Genomic DNA, 6,374 nt, shown 5'->3' with positions numbered 1-6,374 from the left:
TAAAAGCTTATTTTTTATGTTTTTCTGTGGATAATTTGTACAAAATTTCCAAATATCTGAATGTAAAATGGATTTTTTAAGGTGAAAGTAGAATGCCAGGTCCTAATGAAGGGACTATCTCAAAGGAATAAGAGTCGTCTGCCATGTACTTTTTGTAAGTGCCCACGTTGGAAAACAATTCTCAATATGAAGATGCTGGTACAACTTTTCCTATTACACAATTTCTTGCACAACCATATGCATTACATTTATAGGCAGATTTACAATTTGAAAGGACGAGAAAGGATCTATCAATAAAATTAGCTTAGTTTTGTTTGTTTGTTTACAAAATGTCGTTCAACCAAAGTTCTCTATCTCCTCATGCAGGAGATGCATTATCTCCACTAGGTGTGGGTCAGCAAAATACTTGTGAGCATGTCCTGCCAGATCTGCTACATTCCACATTGTATATTCTGCTTGAAACACCACATTGACTTTGGGGCCATTACAAACAGTAATGGCCTTGGTCTTATGTTCCTTGATTTCTTTCATTCATCTTCATCATCTTCATCTTCCTCTCCATCAGACAAGGATGTACAAGGCCATATCTGTCAGTAGCAGTCAAGTCATTTTTCTATCACCTGCATGACCAAGGGGTGGTTTCGCTCTGGAGAGCTTTTCTGCATGGCAATTAGAACTCCCCCTTCGGTCATGCAGCAATCCAGCAACTCCCTCAACAGTTTCTCTTGTTGTTCTTCATTACCTCCTGTGTGGAAAGAAAGTGCACATGGAGTAGCTTCCTTTCACTGTCAACCAGTGGCAAAAAGGTGATGATGACATTGGTGTTCAGGTTAGCACCAGCACCTCGGTTGCCACAACCATCATTTTCCATGGCAACCAAAGCAGAGAAGTGGCCCCTCTGTAGCCCAGTGCAATCGGACTTTTCCAACAAAAACTCTGTTCCCATAACAAACACAGATAAACTCCTTGGAACTGAGTATACCCTAAAATTTCTCTCTGGATACTCTTATAATATTTTACTCCATAAACTATAACTGGTCGTCTAAGAATATGTACAAGTACAAAAATGTGTGTCTTTTCCAAACTTGCTCCAGGATGACCAGCAAGAGAGAGTATAAGTGCCCAGTTGTCTTGCCACTGTTCTTCTCTCAATGAAAAATGTAAACCAAAACTCTGAGAATACCATGATTCCCAATCTTTCCAGCGTGTGTAAAACCAGTGTGAACAGTCATGCAAGCTGTCATGCAGGGCTTTCCGAAGCACTCAGTCCTTGTCACAAATACACCAAGTAGCTTGTAGTACTGAGTCAGGTAAGCAGTCTCCTGTAGTCCTGTTCCAAAGTGCATACAGTCTACTGCCCAAAAGTTTAACCAACTCCAAGGACCAGTTTATAATTGGTGATTCTTCTTCTAACTCCTTTTGAACATCTCTATCAAGCACCTTATCAAATAATTTTTCTTGGACTGTTGGGGGCAAGTCTTCAATATCTGCTGGCAACATAAACGTTACAAGGTCAGTTAGAAAACAGCAAGCAAAATCCCCCTTTTTTTGATGAAGAGAGGCAGCTATTTCTCTCCAGATTTGTTCTGTCAGTTCAGGACATACCATTGCTGGAATACACTTTGCTGCTTGTTGAGACACCTCTGTAAACAATATTGCTAGCATATCCTGCCTCTGAAATTGTATAGCCAAGTGTACCAAGAGTATAGCCAACATCACAGGTAGAAGGACCATTCAGCAAGTTTATTTCATCCACAGTGAGCTGACATGCAGTATTTCCTCCTGATGAACTGTATGTTTCTATGGCCCCTAAATCACCTTCTACAACTCCCACAGAAGCATTGAGGAATAGCCAATCAGTCTTTTTCATCCTGTTTTTAATTTGCTTTACTTTTCTGAAGTCCACTTCAAGTTATTCCTTGCTGCCAACAGTACCAGCCAATTCAACCCTCTGAATATCCATTTTCATTTCAAAGTCTCATTTCGTAGTAGGAAGTGGTCTTTTTTTGGCTATTACCACTATGGCAGCTTCCATTCAATTGAGCTTTATCTTGCTAATTTGTTATTGAAGATGCTTCTTCAGTCTCTGCTAACTCTATTGCTTCAATGTTATTAGGTCTGGGATAATAACACATTTTTTAGGTGTAGCCCAGTTTTCATATGTGCAAATAGAACAAGTCCAATGCTGGGTCCTGGTGTTCAGTTTGTTTCTTTTCTTCATAAGGATCAACAGAAAAAGCAACTGTCTTGAGTCAAATCCTGAGGATTGAGGAGATTCTGTGGGACTCCTGGTCTTTCGTTGGGATAAGTACTGAGTACATCTGATTGTTCTTGGCCAGTTCAAATATGTGCACATGTGGCATGACTCATTTATTTGCATTTTCCATGCTGCACCAAGGCTTAACCCTTGGTCTTGCACTAGAGTCTGGACATAACAAAGTCCATAACAAAGTTCAGTGCTGAAGGATCCCAATCTCTACCAATATCACTCGAATCACTTTTGAATGGATCTTCTGCAATAATTCCAGTAGGTTTTTGGGCACCACACATAGTACACTTGATTGCAGATGGCCAGTTTTTATATGTACAATATTTGCAAGCCCATTTAATTCCACGTTCTGACATGGTAGCTTCTTGAAGTGAGTTATGTCTGGCAGGAAGCTGGCTGTAGCGGCTCCTCCTCCAGCTCCAGCTCCTCCTCCCTGTCTGATGCTCAGAACCCAGTGGCGGTGGTGGACACTCCAAACAGCCAGAGGCAAGGAGCCAAGCCCAGGACCTCTCTGCCTCCTTTGGCTCTGCCTCCCGCCCCTCAGCTGCTGCCTCTGTCCTCCTGCTTCACTCAGTACCTGGTCTCCACCTGCCCAAGGGCTGCTCCCTGGGGAGTGGGGGAAAGCGAGGGGCCCCAAGAGGCGGGGGCAGAGCTACTGGGAGCGATTTCGGGCTCCCGGACTCCTAATGGAGGCGGCCAAGGACCCGGAGTGCTGTTCATTGCTTTAGCTTAATTTATATTTAAAATTCCAAATGCCTTTCCTGTTGAGAAGGATCAGAAGGACCCATCTCTCCCTGGGACACTGGGGCAGAAGTGATGCATTCTTAAGCATCACTTAAGTTCTCTTAAATACTAGTACATGTGTTAGCACTCTGATAAACTTTCCTAAGGTCTGTATTGTAAGCACCCTTTTAATGTCTTCTCCAAATGATTACAACCATTTATAATCTTTGGTGTATTCAGATGTTCCTGCAGGGTTTTTTATCCAGGCCAAAGTGGCAGCATATGCCCTGGTGGTCCAGCAGTAGGCTTGATACTGGTGCAAATTACAGCCCTCCATTTGCATGAAGGGATGTCCTGTGGTTGTTTAAACAGTGACATCTGGCCCTCCCTCAAACATTTTGATAATATACATAGGCTGCTTGGGTCACTTTTGGAATTACCCTGGAGAAACCCTCTTGTGCTGCACACTGGTGTTGAAACTTTAGCAGCTTAAATGCTGCTCTCTGTGATCTCTTGCCTACTTTTGCTAGAGTGGGTATAGCTGATAACACAAAGAGATGTTGGAGTGGTAGCAGTGGTGTTGTGCCAAGTATGAAGACAAAAGCAGCCACCAAATCGTTCAACAACAGCAACAGTTGCAGCACCAGAAGTAGCAGCAAGAAGGTGACTGCACATCCAGAGAAAGGTCAGGAAGAAATGAGGAGGAGCAGAGGTGTCAGAACTGAGGAGCATTGGAAGTATAGAGAAGGCAAGAGAGGGCAAAGCCAAGGCTGAAGAAAAATATACTGTGAAGAATAAGAAAAAGAAACTGCCAGACCCAAGCAGTGGAAGTACTCCAAGTAGTTGTCATGCTTTAAGAGCCCAGTGTCCCAACACAGTAGGCCTGAGAGGTGGGAAACTAGCTCCTGTCAAAGTCAAAATATCCTGATACCCTAGGTTCCAGAGCTGTAATATTGGCCACTGGAAAAACTCAGGGTGCCAAAACCTGCATTCCACCCCATAGCTGTTACACTAGCAAGTGTTGCCTGCTACTGAATCTCACTGCTACTAGAGGCCAAAGAGTATACCTGGCCAGTGCTGAGGTCACAGGTGGTTAAAACCCCCAGCAACAACCCTCCAATCTGAGTACCTAGAGCCATGCCTCTGGCTTCTACAGTGTGCAGTAAAAAGCCCATGATTCTCAGGTCTTGGAAATGTGAGCCTCTGGGTCTACCATGCCATCCTCTAGGCCTTGGGGCACTCATGGGCCCAGGACTCCCAACACTAGAAGAGAAACCCTTTGCCTACTCACAATTTCCATCCAGGGAGAGCAAAAGGACACCAACCAGCTGATTGGTAACACTGCCATCATTGCCGTTTTAAAAATCATTATGGCACAGTGATTGTACAAAGTGAGATCTTCCATTGTGCTAGCTCCTCCCTACATGCATATAATGTACTTCGATCATTTTCACCGCTCTGTTACTCTTTCTTATACCTCCTCCCACTTTCCACTCCCACATCTCTATTAGGCCCCTTTTCACTTTCATGTCCTTTTTCTTCCCTAGATTCCACATATGAGAGAAAGCATGTGATCCATGTCTTTGAGAGACTTGCTTATTTTACTTAACACGATGATCTCTTATGTCATCCATTTTCCTGCAATTGATGTTATTTCATTCCTTTTGCTGGTTGAGTAAAGTTTCATTTACTTTTCTAGTCACCTGTTGATGAGCACCTATGCTGATTCCATAAATTAGTTATTCGAATAGTACAGTGATAAATATTGATATTCAGGTATTTCTATAGTAAGCCTACTTTCATTCGTTGGGATACTATCCACAAGTGGTATGGCTGGATGCTGTGGAAGTTCTATTTTTAGCATGGTGAGAAACTCCATAATGATTTACATACTGGCTGGAGCAATTTACATTTCAGCCATCAGTGAATAAGGGTTCCTTTTTCTCCTCATCCTCACCAACATATGTTGTTTCTATTTTCTTGTTGATAGCCATTCTAACCTGGGTGTGAGAGAATGACAATGTCATTTTGATTTGCATTTTCCTGACAGATAATGATGTTGAACATTTGCTCTTGTATTTATTGGTTGTTTAAACTTCTTCATTAAAAAGTGTGCTCAGTTCGATAGCCCATTTGTTGATTGGACTATTTGTTCTTCCGTTGTTTAACTTTTTGTATCCTTGATATATTCTTTATAAAGATCTCCCATTGCATGAATGACTGGCCAAGATAATTTTTCCAATTTGTACACTGTGACATCATTCTGTTGATTGCTTTATTTTTTTGCAGTGCAGAATCTTTTTTAACATAATGCAATCCTATTTGTCAGTTCTTGCTATTATTTCCTAAGCTATTGGAATCCTAATAAGAAAATAATGGCCTGTCCTAGATCTTGAAGGGCTTTGCTCTAATAGTCTCACAGTTACAGGTCTTACAGTAATTTCTTTCATCCATCTCTATGCAGAATGAAAATACGCATCAATTCTTCTGCATGAGGATATGCAGTTATCCCAGCACCACTTTTATTGACTTTGCTAAGATTTGAGAGCTCTTTCTCTCACGCAACTACCACTTGTTAAAGAGACTGTCTATTATCTGGGTGCCAGTGGTTCATGTTTTTAATCTCATCTATTTGGGAGGCTGAGATCTGGCCAGTCTGCTCAAAAAGTTATCGAGCTGCAATCTCAACCAGTATCTCAACCAATAGCTGGCTGGATGGCATGCACCTGTCATCCTAAGCTACTTGGGAGGCAGAGATGAGGAGGATGGTGGTTCCAGGCTATCTGGGCAAAACTGTTTGCCAGACCTCATCTCAATGCAAAAAATTACCATCAAGGTAGCATTCATCTGGCACCCAGCATCAGGGAGAAGCATAAAATAGGAGGACTGCAGTCCAGGCCAACCTGGACAAAAAGCATGACTCTGTCCCCAAAATGAATAGATCAAAATGCATGGAGGTGTGGCTCATGCAACAGAGTGCCTGCCTAGGAAGTTTGAAGCCCTGAGTTCAAGCCCCAGTACCATCAAAGAAAAAGCTGTCCATTTTCCGATGTATGTTTAGGGCACCTTTGTCAAGAGTCAGAGGGTTACAGGTTCTTCCGCTTATTTCTGTACCTTCCATTCTATTCCTTTAGCAACTTTTTTTCTTTTTGAGCCACTACTATACTGTTTTTGTAATATGGCTCTCTAATGTAATTCAAAGTCAGGTACACTGGAGGTGGTAACTTTAGTATTGGCCATTCTGCTCAGGATTGCTTGGCTGTTTGGGGTCTTTTGTATTTCCATATAAATTTCAGGGTTAGAATATTTGTATTTCTGATGGGTATCATTGGAATTGTGAGGAATTTCTTTGAATTGGTAGATCGCTTTTGGTAATATGACC

The 6,374-nt window shown here is 42.1% G+C and overlaps 1 pseudogene; it reads right to left on the bottom strand.

Annotated features, from left to right (window-relative positions):
• Window positions 1-527: 527 nt before the first annotated feature.
• Window positions 528-2,625, bottom strand: LOC141419684 (ubiquitin thioesterase ZRANB1 pseudogene; annotated as a pseudogene).
• Between the last annotated feature and the right edge of the window lie 3,749 nt (window positions 2,626-6,374).

This window comes from Castor canadensis, chromosome X (genome assembly GCF_047511655.1).
Source record: "Castor canadensis chromosome X, mCasCan1.hap1v2, whole genome shotgun sequence".
NCBI classification, from domain to species: Eukaryota; Metazoa; Chordata; class Mammalia; order Rodentia; family Castoridae; genus Castor; species Castor canadensis.
The sequence above is the reverse complement of the archived record's forward strand: the minus strand, read 5'-3'. Positions and strand labels throughout refer to the sequence as shown.